General features: G+C 42.2%; 1 long non-coding RNA gene across 1 annotated transcript; it reads right to left on the bottom strand.

The window, feature by feature from the left end:
* Window positions 1–3,371: 3,371 nt before the first annotated feature.
* LOC103634521 (uncharacterized) lies at window positions 3,372–15,109 on the bottom strand. Its single transcript, XR_556718.4, has 3 exons — window positions 13,342–15,109; window positions 13,159–13,254; window positions 3,372–3,566 (listed from the first exon to the last, which is right to left on the bottom strand). It is a non-coding gene; the product is annotated as an uncharacterized lncRNA (long non-coding RNA).
* Window positions 15,110–15,877: the final 768 nt, after the last annotated feature.

The following is a 15,877-nucleotide window of genomic DNA, read 5'->3' as shown; positions in this document are numbered from 1 at the left end:
ATAACTTATGTTAGAAAAATATGTCACTAATTATTCATCATCATTTTATATTTAGTTTTCTACCATTAAAGTTATTGCCTTATTTTATCTCTAGCCTATCAAAAAAATTATAATATATTTTCTAGGCTAAACTATGCTATTAGCTACTATCCATCAAAATTTGAATTAAAAACTCACTTTGTACATATAGAAATAAGAAAGACAAATTTTGTTAAGGAGGTTATGTGGGGATTGTCCATAGGTAAGGAGAGTAATTTAGTTTTTTTCCTTATTTTTATTATTAGTATATTTAGAGTTTCTAATACACACTTTCAACTTATCATTCACCTATTTATTATCATGTGGTTCCCAACAGCCTCCTGATAAAAAAATAGGTAGCAAAAAGTTAGCACCTGTTAGGGTAACTCTAAGAGACCTCATATTTTTCCTACTTGTTATGATTAGATATTTTAACTAAAAATATCCTCCAAAACTTTTTGTTTCATTATATAAATATAGCTATTTTATTTTGGATTTATCGCTAGCCAAAGATAAAAAATGATAGTAACTATAGAGTATACTTAAGATATAGAAAAATGTTGAAGAGACAAAAGATATGAAAATGACTCTAAAGAGAGTAAGTTTTAGAACGACTATTGGATATACTTTTAGAAAAGTTAATTTTTAGTGTCAATGGATGCAGTAGATCCAGCGACGGCCCTGAGGGGGGCGCGCGGGGCGGCCGCCCCGGGCCCCCGGAATGATAGGGCCCCACCCCTAACACCATATTAGTACACGTATCAATTAAATCGTTAACACAGATTGGGTCCCATCATCAGAATTAAAACGGCAGGCGCTTGCTTTGCTTCTTTAGGAACACAAACCACCAGGAACAGACCACGGAAACAAAACGGCAATCTCGCGTCGGCCATCGCGTTTGCTTGTCAAAGTTTGCACGGCACACATCGCTTGCCTCTGTCTCCGCCTCTGCTCATCGCGGCCACAACGGCGCCACCACCCACCGGTTGCTATCATCCAGCCAGACAGTCACGCCCGGCGCGAGACCAATTCTGCATCAAAAGTACAGTAGCAGATCACTGATTTGCGATATAATTTTTCTATGTGCTTTAGATGATTATTGATTACTAATTAGACTATTGTTTAGATATTTAAATGGATCGTTTTGTGAATTTTACAGCAGGTCATTTGTAATACATCGGTTTAATATTGTCTCGTTATCGCTTTGCTCATTGGTGCCCCATAATCGATAATAATTCTTTAAGTTTATTCTTGTAACTAAGTGATAACTTCAATTCAGAATTATTTGAGGTACAAAATGTCTCAAGAAAGACTAAATGGTTTGGCTATTTTATGCATCGAGAAAATATTATTAGATGAAATTGGTACCGATGCTATCATCATTCATCAATGACTTTGTTTCGAAACATGTTAGAAGACAATTTTAAGGTTATCACATATTTGTATTTTTTTCTTATGATGAATAATTTTTTGATGTATTTTTAAATGTTTATTAACAATATGTATTATATATTATTATTATAAGGCCTCTATATTAAATCTGGTCTCGAGCCCCTAATTTGTCAGGACCGTCGCTGAGTAGATCCATCCTTAATAATGCAATATGATGGTTACGTGGTGGAGTATATAGTGCAACCAAAATTTTCAGACAGCACACAACATATTCTCTTCTAAAAAAACAATCTCTCGAGTCTTGAGAAACGGAGACCCAATACAGTATTTTGCAAGACGTCATTGGCGTTAGTTTGCATGCATGACGTCATTGGCGTGTTAGGCGGTGGTCCTGTTATTCTCTTGACCGCGTTTTGCTTAAACTAATCCCGCTTACAGTCAGCTCCGATCAGGAGCTAGGCTAGGCAAAATGCCAGCGACTAGCTAGCCATGTTCTGAATGCAACAAAGCTACGCGATCCTGCGTTGTTATTAGCGATGCAGCAGCCAGCTAGTAGGTGGCCATGCATCCAAGAGTCAAGGGCTTTCGGCCAGCGAATCTTTGGCGCCTCAAAAGACAGATCCGGGTGTTTAGGGGGTCTGTCAGTGACTGCTCTATAAAATCTGCTTCGTAGCCTCCATCTTATAGCAGCTCTATATTAAAAAAAACTAGATTTTCTTGATGTACTTTCTATGTTAGATGGTCTCATATCTTTATTTTTTCCCCCTGAAGTGGAGTTACATCTGTTTGTTGAAAAGGCATAGAGAGCTGAAAATATAAAGAGGAGTAGACTCAAACCTAGAAGAAAATGATGAGGAAAAACCATAACTATGGTCTGTTTTTGTGTGAGATATTAGTAAACTATATACTGTAATCATCAATGTTTAGAAAACTAAACAATAATCACTGCATCTTGTGTTTATATATTCTTCTATTTTTCATCTATTGTGTTGATCATGAAAAAAAACAGAAAAAGAAGACAGTCGTTGGCGACGTGTTTCATAACAAACACAGGCAATCATAAGAGCGCAGCAGACCATAATCCTGGTCTCCTTATATGTGAGATACTAGGTGTGTGCCCGTGCGTTGCTACGATATCTTAAAATTTGGTTCAAAATAGTGATGCAAAAATAACAGGTGCACGTGACAAGCAATAGTTAAATGCTCGAATTATGTTGATCCATGAATAACCTTAACATTAACATGTCACTAAACAAAAAAGAAACATAGACATATTCTAAAAACATTATCTGTATACCATTGCAGTTTATAAATCTAAATATTCTAAGTATGAATAAAAATCCTCTCAAATGTATACCTATCTATTATTTTTCTTTGATGAGGTTAAGATATCTCCGAATATTCTTAGGCATGAGAAATCGACATGAATTCCCTTCATCATAATTTACTACTAATGTGCATGTGCGTTGCTAGAGAGTCAATATATTATAATAAGATATATTGAGATACAAAAACATTAATTATCATTACATCTTCTTGTTAGCATCCTTAAAAGTTAAGAAGATTTATATAGATTAAAAGATGTATAGGTATGTACCCGTGCTTTGTCATACAAATGTACCACATTCACGATGCATTATACACTGAGGTGCCAGCATAGGTAAACATTTTTATATGGGATAGTTGTTCAAACATATCCAAACTTTTATAATAATACTAACCATGAACATAAGTCGACATATTTTAATAAGTTTGTAAATCTGGCATATCCAATTTCATTTATCTTCTGTTTATACTATGTATCATGTAAGAAAGAGAAGAAAAATGTCTATGAGGAAGAAACTAAGGGAAGTACAGATCTCCATGTGTCGATGATGATTTGCCATGGTCATATCTACCTGATGATTTGATGTTGCCATGTGCCGATGATGTAGAGGAAGAGGCCTACAATATGCATACTTATTTGTCTAAGAATGTATGGCAAATAAATGGGTACATTTAAGACCGGATAACATCAATTATCATGAAATCCAAGAATGATGAAAAACACAATTTTCAGGTGCAACACAGTTAACATACTCTAATACCTTGATATTAGTATCTTCTTCCCACGACGATGCTGATCTGCGAGTAGCTTTACTCCTTTCTGCTTCGACCTATCAAATGGAGGACAATGGTAACAGAAGGGAAGCAACATAAGAACACCTGCAGTAAACTTATTGAAAGGGAATTAGGCTTACACCTAGTTCCTAAATAATTTTGGTGGTTGAATTGCCCAACACAAATATTGGACTGACTAGTTTGCTCTAGTGTATAAGATGTACAGGTGCAAAAGGTTCACATCTAGCCAATAAAAAGATCAAGTATTGGATTCAATAAAGGAGCAAAGGGGCAACCGAGGGCACCCCTGGTCTGGCGCACCGGACTGTCCGGTGTGTCACCGGACAGTGAACAGTACCTGTCCGGTGCACCAGGGAACTCAGACTCAAACTCTTCACCCTCGGGATTTCTCGGAAGGCGGCGCGCTATAATTCACCGGACTGTCCGGTGTGCACCGGACATGTCCGGTGCTCCAAGGAAGCTCGGCCTCCTGAACTCGCCAGCCTCAGGTTCGCGCGGCAGCCGCTCCGCTATAATTCACCGGACTGTCCGGTGTGCACCGGACTGTCCGGTGTGCCAGCGGAGCAACGGCTCCCTGCGGCGCCAACGGCTCCCTGCGCTGCATTTAATGCGCGCGCAGCGCGCGCAGAAGTCAGAATCGCCCATACCGGTGCACCGGACATCAAACAGTGCATGTCCGGTGTGCACCGGACACCCAGGCGGGCCCACAAGTCAGAAGCTCCAACGGCTAGAATCCAACGGCAGTGATGACGTGGCAGGGGCACCGGACTGTCCGGTGTGCACCGGACTGTCCGGTGCGCCATCGAACAGAAGGCTCCAGCCAACGGTCAAGTTTGGTGGTTGGGGCTATAAATACCCCAACCACCCCACATTCATATCCATCCAAGTTTTCCCACTTCTTAACCACTTACAAGAGCTAGGCATTCAATTCTAGACACATACAAAGAGATCAAATCCTCTCCAATTCCGCTCAAGCCTTTAGGGACTAGCGAGAGAGATTTGCCGTGTTCTTTTGAGCTCTTGCGCTTGGATCGCATTCTTTCTTTCTCTTTTGCTCTTGTGATCAACACTCAATTGTAACCGAGGCAAGAGGCACCGAGTGTGTGGTAGCCCTTGCGGGGAAGTTTTGTTCCCGGTTGATTGAGAAGAAGGAAAGCTCACTCGGTCCGAGGGACCGTTTGAGAGAGGGAAGGGTTGAAAGAGACCCGGCCTTTGTGGCCTCCTCAACGGGGAGTAGGTTTGCAAGAACCGAACCTCGGTAAAACAAATCCACGTGTCACTCTCCTTATTTGCTTGCAATTTGTTTTGCGCCCTCTCTTGCGGACTCATTTATTATTACTAACGCTAACCCCGGCTTGTAGTTGTGATTATTTTTGTAAATTTCAGTTTCGCCCTATTCACCCCCCCTCTAGGCGACTATCAATTGGTATCAGAGCCCGGTGCTTCATTAGAGCCTAACCGCTCGAAGTGATGTCGGGAGATCACGCCAAGAAGGAGATGGAGACCGGCGAAAAGCCCACTACAAGCTACGGGAGCACTTCATCGGAAGAGTCCCGCACCAAAAGGAGGGAGAAGAAGAAGAGCTCCTCCAACAAAGGGAAGGAGAAGAAATCTTCTTCTCACCACAAAGAGAAGAAGGAAAAATCTTCTTCCCACAAGCCGCATCGGAAAGGCGATAAGCACAAGAGGATGAGGAAGGTGGTCTACTACGAGACCGACACTTCATCAACTTCTACCTCCGACTCCGATGCGCCCTCCGTCACTTCTAAGCGCCAAGAGCGCAAGAAGTATAGTAAGATTCCCCTACGCTACCCTCGCATTCCTAAACATACACCTTTACTTTCCGTCCCATTAGGCAAACCACCAACTTTTAATGGTGAAGATTATGCTATGTGGAGTAATTTGATGCGATTTCATCTAACCTCTCTCCACAAAAGAATATGGGATGTTGTTGAGTATGGTGTACAGGTACCATCAATAGGGGATGAGGACTATGACACGGACGAAGTGGCCCAAATCGAGCACTTCAACTCCCAAGCCGCAACCATCCTCCTTGCCTCCCTAAGCAAGGAGGAATACAACAAAGTACAAGGATTGAAGAACGCCAAGGAGATTTGGGACCTACTCAAGACGGCGCACGAGGGTGATGAACTCACTAAGATCACCAAACGGGAAACGATCGAGGGGGAGCTCGGTCGCTTCCGTCTTCGCCAAGGGGAGGAGCCACAAGACATGTACAACCGGCTCAAGACCTTGGTGAACCAAGTGCGCAACCTCGGGAGCACAAAATGGGATGACCACGAAGTGGTTAAGGTTATTCTAAGAGCTCTTATTTTCCTTAACCCCACTCAAGTACAATTAATTCGTGGGAATCCTAGATATCCACTAATGACCCCCGAGGAAGTTATCGGGAATTTTGTGAGTTTTGAATGCATGATTAAGGGCTCCAAGAAGATCAACGAGCTTGACGAGCCTTCCACCTCCGAGGCGCAACCAGTGGCCTTTAAGGCAACGGAGGAGAAGAAGGAAGAGTCTACACCAAGTAGACAACCAATTGACGCCTCCAAGCTCGACAATGAGGAGATGGCCCTAATCATCAAAAGCTTTAGGCAAATCCTCAAGCAACGGAAGGGGAAGGACTACAAACCTCGTTCCAAGAAGGTTTGCTACAAGTGTGGTAAGCCCGGTCACTTTATTGCAAAATGTCCTATGTCTAGTGACAGTGACAGGGGCGACGACAAGAAGGGAAGAAGAAAGGAGAAGAAGAAGTATTACAAGAAGAAGGGCGGCGATGCCCATGTTTGTCGGGAGTGGGACTCCGACGAAAGCTCAAGCGACTCCTCCGACGACGAGGACGCCGCCAACATCGCCGTCACCAAAGGCCTTCTCTTCCCCAACGTCGGCCACAAGTGTCTCATGGCCAAGGACGGCAAAAAGAAGGTAAAATCAAGGTCCTCCACTAAATATGAAACATCTAGTGATGAGGATGATGATAAAAATGAGGAGGATAACTTGCGCATTCTTTTTGCTAACCTTAACATGGAACAAAAGGAAAAATTAAATGAACTAATTAGTGCCATCCATGAAAAGGATGATCTCTTGGACTCCCAAGAGGACTTCCTAATCAAGGAGAATAAGAAACATGTTAAGGTTAAAAATGCTTACGCTCTACAAGTTGAAAAATGTGAAAAACTGTCTAGTGAGCTAAGCACTTGCCGTGAGATGATTGACAACCTTAGAAATGAAAATGCTACTTTAAATGCTAAGGTTGATTCACATGTTTGTAATGTTTCAATTACCAATCTTAGAGATGATAACGTTGACTTGCTTGCTAAGATTGATGAATTGAATGCATCTCTTGCTAGCCTTAGATTAGAGAATGAAAATTTAATTGCTAAGGCTAAAGATTTTAATGTTTGCAATGCTACTATTTCCGACCTTAGAACTAAGAATGAAATGTTGCATGCTAAGGTTGTAGAACTTAAATCTTGCAAACCCTCTACATCTAATGTTGAGCATGTTTCTATTTGCACTAGATGTAGAGATATTAATGTTGATGCTATCCATGATCACCTAGCCTTAATTAAAAAACAAAATGATCATATAGCTAAACTAGATGCTAAAATTGCCGAGCACAACTTAGAAAATGAGAAATTTAAATTTGCTCGTAGCATGCTTTATAATGGGAGACGCCCTGGCATCAAGGATGGCATTGGCTTCCAAAGGGGAGACAATGTCAAACTTAATGCCCCTCCTAAGAACTTGTCTAACTTTGTTAAGGGCAAAGCTCCCATGCCTCAGGATAACGAGGGTTACATTTTATACCCTGCAGGCTATCCTGAGAGCAAAATTAGGAAGATTCATTCTAGGAAGTCTCACTCTGGCCCTAACCATGCTTTCATGTATAAGGGTGAGACATCTAGTTCTAGGCAACCAACCCGTGCCAAGTTGCCTAAGAAGAAAATTCCTAATGCATCAAATGATCATGCCATTTCATTTAAAACTTTTGATGCATCTTATGTGCTTACTAGCAAATCCGGCAAAGTAGTTGCCAAATTTGTTGGGGGCAAACACAAGGGCTCCAAGACTTGTGTTTGGGTACCCAAAGTTCTTGTATCTAATGCCAAAGGACCCAAAACAGTTTGGGTACCTAAAGTCAAGAACTAAATTTGTTTTGTAGGTTTATGCATCCGGGGGCTCAAGTTGGATACTCGACAGCGGGTGCACAAACCACATGACCGGGGAGAAAAGGATGTTCTCCTCATATGAGAAAAACAAAGATCCCCAACGAGCTATCACATTTGGGGATGGAAATCAAGGGTTGGTCAAAGGTTTGGGTAAAATTGCTATTTCACCTGACCATTCCATTTCCAATGTTTTTCTTGTTGATTCATTAGATTACAACTTGCTTTCTGTTTCTCAATTATGTCAAATGGGCTACAACTGTCTTTTTACTGATATAGGTGTCACTGTCTTTAGAAGAAGTGATGATTCAATAGCATTTAAGGGTGTGATAGAGGGTCAGCTATACTTAGTAGATTTTGATAGAGCTGAGCTCGACACATGTTTAATTGCTAAGACTAACATGGGTTGGCTCTGGCACCGCCGACTAGCCCATGTTGGGATGAAGAATCTTCATAAGCTTCTAAAGGGAGAGCACATTTTAGGACTAACCAATGTTCATTTTGAGAAAGACAGGATTTGTAGCGCATGCCAAGCAGGGAAGCAAGTTGGCACTCATCATCCATACAAGAACATAATGACGACTGACAGGCCACTGGAGCTCCTACACATGGATCTATTCGGCCCGATCGCTTACATAAGCATCGGCGGGAGTAAGTACTGTCTAGTTATTGTGGATGATTATTCTCGCTTCACTTGGGTATTCTTTTTACAGGAAAAATCTCAAACCCAAGAGACCTTAAAGGGATTCTTGAGACGAGCTCAAAATGAGTTCGGCTTAAGGATCAAGAAAATAAGAAGCGACAATGGGACGGAGTTCAAGAACTCTCAAATTGAAAGCTTCCTTGAGGAGGAGGGCATCAAGCATGAGTTCTCTTCTCCCTACACGCCACAACAAAACGGTGTAGTGGAGAGGAAGAATCGAACTCTATTGGACATGGCAAGAACCATGCTTGATGAGTACAAGACACCGGACCGGTTTTGGGCCGAAGCGGTCAACACCGCCTGCTACGCCATCAACCGGTTATATCTTCACCGAATCCTCAAGAAGACATCATATGAACTCCTAACCGGTAAAAAGCCCAACATTTCATATTTTAGAGTTTTTGGTAGCAAATGCTTCATTCTTATTAAAAGAGGTAGAAAATCTAAATTTGCTCCTAAAACTGTAGAAGGCTTTTTACTTGGTTATGATTCAAACACAAGGGCATATAGGGTCTTTAACAAGTCCACTGGACTAGTTGAAGTCTCTTGTGACGTTGTGTTTGATGAAACTAACGGCTCTCAAGTAGAGCAAGTTGATCTTGATGAGATAGGTGAAGAACAGGCTCCATGCATCGCACTAAGGAACATGTCCATCGGGGATGTGTGTCCTAAGGAATCCGAAGAGCCTCCAAGTCCACAAGATCAACCATCCTCCTCCATGCAAGCATCTCCACCAACTCAAAATGAGGATGAGGCTCAAAATGATGAAGAGCAAAATCAAGAAGACGAGCCACCTCAAGATGATAGCAATAATCAAGGGGGAGATACAAATGATCAAGAAAAGGAGGATGAGGAAGAACCAAGACCGCCACACCCAAGAGTCCACCAAGCAATCCAACGAGATCACCCCGTCGACACCATCCTCGGCGACATTCATAAGGGGGTAACTACTCGATCTCGGGTTGCTCATTTTTGTGAACATTACTCTTTTGTTTCCTCTATTGAGCCACACAGGGTAGAGGAAGCTCTCCAAGATTCGGATTGGGTAGTGGCGATGCAAGAGGAGCTCAACAATTTCACGAGGAACGAGGTATGGCATTTAGTTCCACGTCCTAACCAAAATGTTGTAGGAACCAAATGGGTCTTCCGCAACAAGCAAGATGAGCATGGTGTGGTGACAAGGAACAAAGCTCGACTCGTGGCCAAAGGGTATTCACAAGTCGAAGGTTTGGATTTTGGTGAAACCTATGCACCCGTAGCTAGGCTTGAGTCAATTCGCATATTATTGGCCTATGCTACTTACCATGGCTTTAAGCTCTATCAAATGGACGTGAAAAGTGCCTTCCTCAACGGACCAATCAAGGAAGAGGTCTATGTTGAGCAACCTCCCGGCTTTGAAGACAGTGAGTACCCTAACCATGTCTATAGGCTCTCTAAGGCGCTTTATGGGCTCAAGCAAGCCCCAAGAGCATGGTATGAATGCCTAAGAGATTTCCTTATTGCTAATGGCTTCAAAGTTGGCAAGGCCGATCCTACACTCTTTACTAAAACTCTTGAAAATGACTTGTTTGTATGCCAAATTTATGTTGATGATATTATATTTGGGTCTACTAACGAGTCTACATGTGAAGAGTTTAGTAGGATCATGACACAGAAATTCGAGATGTCGATGATGGGGGAGTTGAAGTATTTTCTAGGATTCCAAGTCAAGCAACTCCGAGAGGGCACCTTCATTAGCCAAACGAAGTACACTCAAGACATTCTTGCTAAGTTTGGGATGAAGGATGCCAAACCCATCAAGACACCCATGGGAACTAATGGGCATCTCGACCTCGACACGGGAGGTAAGTCCGTGGATCAAAAGGTATACCGGTCAATGATTGGTTCATTGCTTTATTTATGTGCATCTCGACCGGACATTATGCTTTCCGTTTGCATGTGTGCAAGATTCCAATCCGACCCTAAGGAATCACACCTTACGGCCGTAAAACGAATCTTGAGATATTTGGCTTATACTCCTAAGTTTGGGCTTTGGTACCCTAGGGGATCCACATTTGATTTAATTGGTTATTCGGATGCCGATTGGGCGGGGTGCAAAATCAATAGGAAGAGCACATCGGGGACTTGCCAGTTCTTGGGAAGATCCTTGGTGTCTTGGGCTTCAAAGAAGCAAAATTCGGTCGCTCTTTCCACCGCCGAAGCCGAGTACATTGCCGCAGGACATTGTTGCGCGCAATTGCTTTGGATGAGGCAAACCCTGCGGGACTACGGTTACAAATTAACCAAAGTCCCTTTGCTATGTGATAATGAGAGTGCAATCAAAATGGCCGACAATCCCGTCGAGCATAGCCGCACTAAGCACATAGCCATTCGGTATCATTTTCTTAGGGATCACCAACAAAAGGGGGATATCGAGATTTCTTACATTAATACTAAAGATCAATTAGCCGATATCTTTACCAAGCCACTTGATGAACAATCTTTTACCAGACTTAGGCATGAGCTCAATATTCTTGATTCTAGAAATTTCTTTTGTTAAGCTTGCACACATAGCTCTTTTGAATACCTTTGATCATATCTCTTTTATATGCTATGACTAATGTGTTTTCAAGTTTATTTCAAACCAAGTCATAGGTATATTGAAAGGGAATTGGAGTCTTCGGCGAAGACAAAGGCTTCCACTCCGTAACTCATACTTCGCCACCACTCCGAGCAACTCTCTCTTCTTCAGGGGAGAAATGAGCATCAAGGAAAAGGACTTCGTCTTTGGTATAATCTTAACTCACTTATTTATGACCAAAGGGGAAGATTGCACACCGAGGGCTCTAATGATTCCGTTTTTGGCGATTCATGCCAAAAAGGGGGAGAAATGAGCCCAAAGCAAAGGACCGCACCACCACCACCAAATTCAAAAACTTAGTGCTTTCCAAAAGTCTTTATCATTTGGTATTCTATTGTGTTCAAAAGGGGGAGAAAGTAGTATTTCAAAAATGGTATATCAAAACCCTCTTGAACACTAAGAGGTGGATCTCTTTTAGGGGGAGTTTTGCTTAGTCAAAGGAAAAGCATTTGAAACAGGGGGAGGAAATTTCAAATCTTGAAAATGCTTTTGCAAACTCTTATTTATTTACCTTTGACTATTTGCAAAAGATCTATGAAAAGGATTTACAAAAGGTTTTGCAAAAACAAAACAAGTGGTGCAAACGTGGTCCAAAATGTTATATAAGAAAGAAACATTCCTTGCATATCTTGTAAGTAGTTATATTGGCTCAATTCCAAGTAACCTTTTCACTTACATTATGCAAACTAGTTCAATTATGCACTTCTACATTTGCTTTGGTTTGTGTTGGCATCAATCACCAAAAAGGGGGAGATTGAAAGGGAATTAGGCTTACACCTAGTTCCTAAATAATTTTGGTGGTTGAATTGCCCAACACAAATATTGGACTGACTAGTTTGCTCTAGTGTATAAGATGTACAGGTGCAAAAGGTTCACATCTAGCCAATAAAAAGATCAAGTATTGGATTCAATAAAGGAGCAAAGGGGCAACCGAGGGCACCCCTGGTCTGGCGCACCGGACTGTCCGGTGTGTCACCGGACAGTGAACAGTACCTGTCCGGTGCACCAGGGAACTCAGACTCAAACTCTTCACCCTCGGGATTTCTCGGAAGGCGGCGCGCTATAATTCACCGGACTGTCCGGTGTGCACCGGACATGTCCAGTGCTCCAAGGAAGCTCGGCCTCCTGAACTCGCCAGCCTCAGGTTCGCGCGGCAGCCGCTCCGCTATAATTCACCGGACTGTCCGGTGTGCACCGGACTGTCCGGTGTGCCAGCGGAGCAACGGCTCCCTGCGGCGCCAACGGCTCCCTGCGCTGCATTTAATGCGCGCGCAGCGCGCGCAGAAGTCAGAATCGCCCATACCGGTGCACCGGACATCAAACAGTGCATGTCCGGTGTGCACCGGACACCCAGGCGGGCCCACAAGTCAGAAGCTCCAACGGCTAGAATCCAACGGCAGTGATGACGTGGCAGGGGCACCGGACTGTCCGGTGTGCACCGGACTGTCCGGTGCGCCATCGAACAGAAGGCTCCAGCCAACGGTCAAGTTTGGTGGTTGGGGCTATAAATACCCCAACCACCCCACATTCATATCCATCCAAGTTTTCCCACTTCTTAACCACTTACAAGAGCTAGGCATTCAATTCTAGACACATACAAAGAGATCAAATCCTCTCCAATTCCGCTCAAGCCTTTAGGGACTAGCGAGAGAGATTTGCCGTGTTCTTTTGAGCTCTTGCGCTTGGATCGCATTCTTTCTTTCTCTTTTGCTCTTGTGATCAACACTCAATTGTAACCGAGGCAAGAGGCACCGAGTGTGTGGTAGCCCTTGCGGGGAAGTTTTGTTCCCGGTTGATTGAGAAGAAGGAAAGCTCACTCGGTCCGAGGGACCGTTTGAGAGAGGGAAGGGTTGAAAGAGACCCGGCCTTTGTGGCCTCCTCAACGGGGAGTAGGTTTGCAAGAACCGAACCTCGGTAAAACAAATCCACGTGTCACTCTCCTTATTTGCTTGCAATTTGTTTTGCGCCCTCTCTTGCGGACTCATTTATTATTACTAACGCTAACCCCGGCTTGTAGTTGTGATTATTTTTGTAAATTTCAGTTTCGCCCTATTCACCCCCCCCCTCTAGGCGACTATCACTTATTAGGACAAACAGCAACAGGAGGAGAAATTAACAACCTGCACTTCACGAAATTGTTTCAATTATTTCTCCAGTTGGAACTCCAATCCGGCCTTTTCGCTGGCCATGGATTCTAATTGTGTTTGCTTGTGGTACTGGAAGAAGGATCCATACGGAATCAAATTAGCTCTCAATGTTAGAGTGTGAAGGACACAAAAGAAACGGACAGGTTGACTGCATACCAGCAAGTCAGTTAGCTCCCGGTATCTCTTCTCAAGCTCAACATGCTCCTGATAAAAAAACAAGAAACATTCACAAAAAATAAGTGCTCCTTAGGAATTTTAATAACCTAAATCTATATGACTTGGTTACAGGCCAATCTCATTCGCTGGATTGGTTTGGCTGGTAACCAGGAAACTCTTGGTTAGGAAGCCATTGATGCCTACATCCGTCTGTTCAATAGGCTCATGTCACAAGTTCACATTGCAGCCATGGCAGTACTTTTCTGCTGGACAACTCCTAAAGATAGAGAAGCACCTCGAATGAGATTGGCCCATGAGCCCTGCGGACCCATGAAGCGCCCTGCGGGGAGCACGAGGATCTGCGCCAGTGAAAGCATTTGGAGAAAAAATGATTTTAATCCATCCTGGAGCAGATTCATGACTGAATGCTGATCTTTTTGACCTTCAGAGCTTATAATTTATTTTTTGCTATATCTTCCTTTCTATTTATTAACCAAAAAAATTAAAAGCCGACAAATAAAGATATTTCTACAACTGTATCAAAAAGAAAGATGCTCACTTCAGTCACGAAGTCACAAGGAACTGTCTCAGATCGAATTAGTGTATCTAGAGATACTACTAATGCATATAGACAAAAAGTAATGGTGAGGCTGGGAGCAGGAGCTTGAAGAGAACAATTATACCAGTGTATGCATTGTGAATCATAATTTGGAAGAGAACAATTATAGCAGTGTTATTTTATTTTCTATCCCAAAAAATAGATATCAGCACAAAACATTCTTCAAAGCCATAAAACCTCAGGTTTTGAAAAACAACTCTGCTACTAATATGGTGCTGCTGAGCCATATCCATTTGGAGAACAATTATACCAGTGTTGTCGTCGCAGAGAAGAATTATACCAGTGTTGACGTGTATAAAACCTCAGATTTTTGCTATGCGGTGAATAAGCTCTGGATTACTTTCTAGATAGATACAAATTCAGAAATGACGTTATTGAGGCCATGATCAAGTAATAACGTCATTGAATATATGCAATGGTATACTGAAGTATTATATATTTCTAAACTGCAATGGTATACAGATAACGCACAGACACCATATCTACTACTCTATAAGGATGCAACGAGAGCGTCCACCACGGCTTCACCACGCCTCCGCCCGACATCGCAGCAATCTCCCCACCCCGGCTCTCCTCTCCCTGCGCCGAGGCCGCAATCCCCGCCGCCCCGGCTCTCCTCGCAGAAAATTGTTTTTTACACAAATTTATATTTAATAGATGTCATCTAAGTAGAAAGCAAAATATATTTGCTATTATAGAGCCTCATGTCCCAAGGTGGAGATAAAAAGGGATAACAAAATCATATCAGCAACCCATTTATATTTATACCGCCAAACTAAAAATTAAACCCCTTTGGGTTCCCCTAAAAAGAAATAAACAAGAAAAATAAGGTAGTTAGCCATACAGCTCCACATGACAGTTATCTAGACTGGAGATCGTGGCCAAGGGCACCGTGCCTCATGGAAAGATGATTAGCAACTTCATACTGGGCATAGATGGGTGAGGAGGTTATGTATTACATTTCTCACCTTAACATCCGATCTCTGATTTTGGCATCGATGATGTTCACTGTTTTTACAATCTGCAAAGATGGATTCACAAAACAGTTAGCAATAGCAGTTTAAAACCTCCTGTAAGATATAGGAATTGTTGATGCAACGCTACTTCAGTATGGTCTTTAGAAAGTTGTATACTTGCACTTGAACATTGAGTGTTGGTGTGACAAATGTATGTATCAGATTTCATGGTGTACATATAAAAGACCAAATTTCCAGCAAAATTTGATATGCCGCTAGAAAGAATGAGTGATAGAATAGAATATGGATACTCTATTCTTGTTCTAAGAACACATCGAAGAACACGAGGTAGGAACCAGGCTGGACTAAATCGAACCAAAAGATTTTATACCATATTGTTTTGAAATCAAAACAATATATCAAGTTTTGTGAATGGCTATATAGTATAGAGATGTGTTATTAAAATTAAATAGAGCATCAATCATGTTACATTTATTTTCTTTCTTCTCTACCAATAATCAAGTATGTACCAACATCAATTTAAGCCTCACTTTAAATACATCAGCAACTATACTGGCTACAAAAGAACAGAGCTGCTTTGTTTGGACAGCTAAAGGTAGCAGAAATGGATTGCAAGGCAATAATTTTAAGTAATTCGATGTATACATGTGAAGATGCATATTTCCAATGTGTTGAGCTGAAAAGATCTCCAAGGCCATAAAAGAAATAAGTAAAGGAAGCAACATATCAAAATGGAAGGTAAAAATGCAGTCAACCTATTATGTGCAACCCAAAAATGCCACCATGTGTATCCATATGCAGATAAGCACTACTTTGCATCATACCAATTACAATCTGAGTTACCTTTGAGATCAACACAAAGCCCCTGCGAGCCATACTCAACGGATATTGCTTGTACAAGAACACCGTTCCGCTTAAAAGCTAGAGGCCAAGGGTAGCT

This window comes from Zea mays, chromosome 1, assembly GCF_902167145.1.
Source record: "Zea mays cultivar B73 chromosome 1, Zm-B73-REFERENCE-NAM-5.0, whole genome shotgun sequence".
NCBI classification, from domain to species: Eukaryota; Viridiplantae; Streptophyta; class Magnoliopsida; order Poales; family Poaceae; genus Zea; species Zea mays.
The sequence above is the reverse complement of the archived record's forward strand: the minus strand, read 5'-3'. Positions and strand labels throughout refer to the sequence as shown.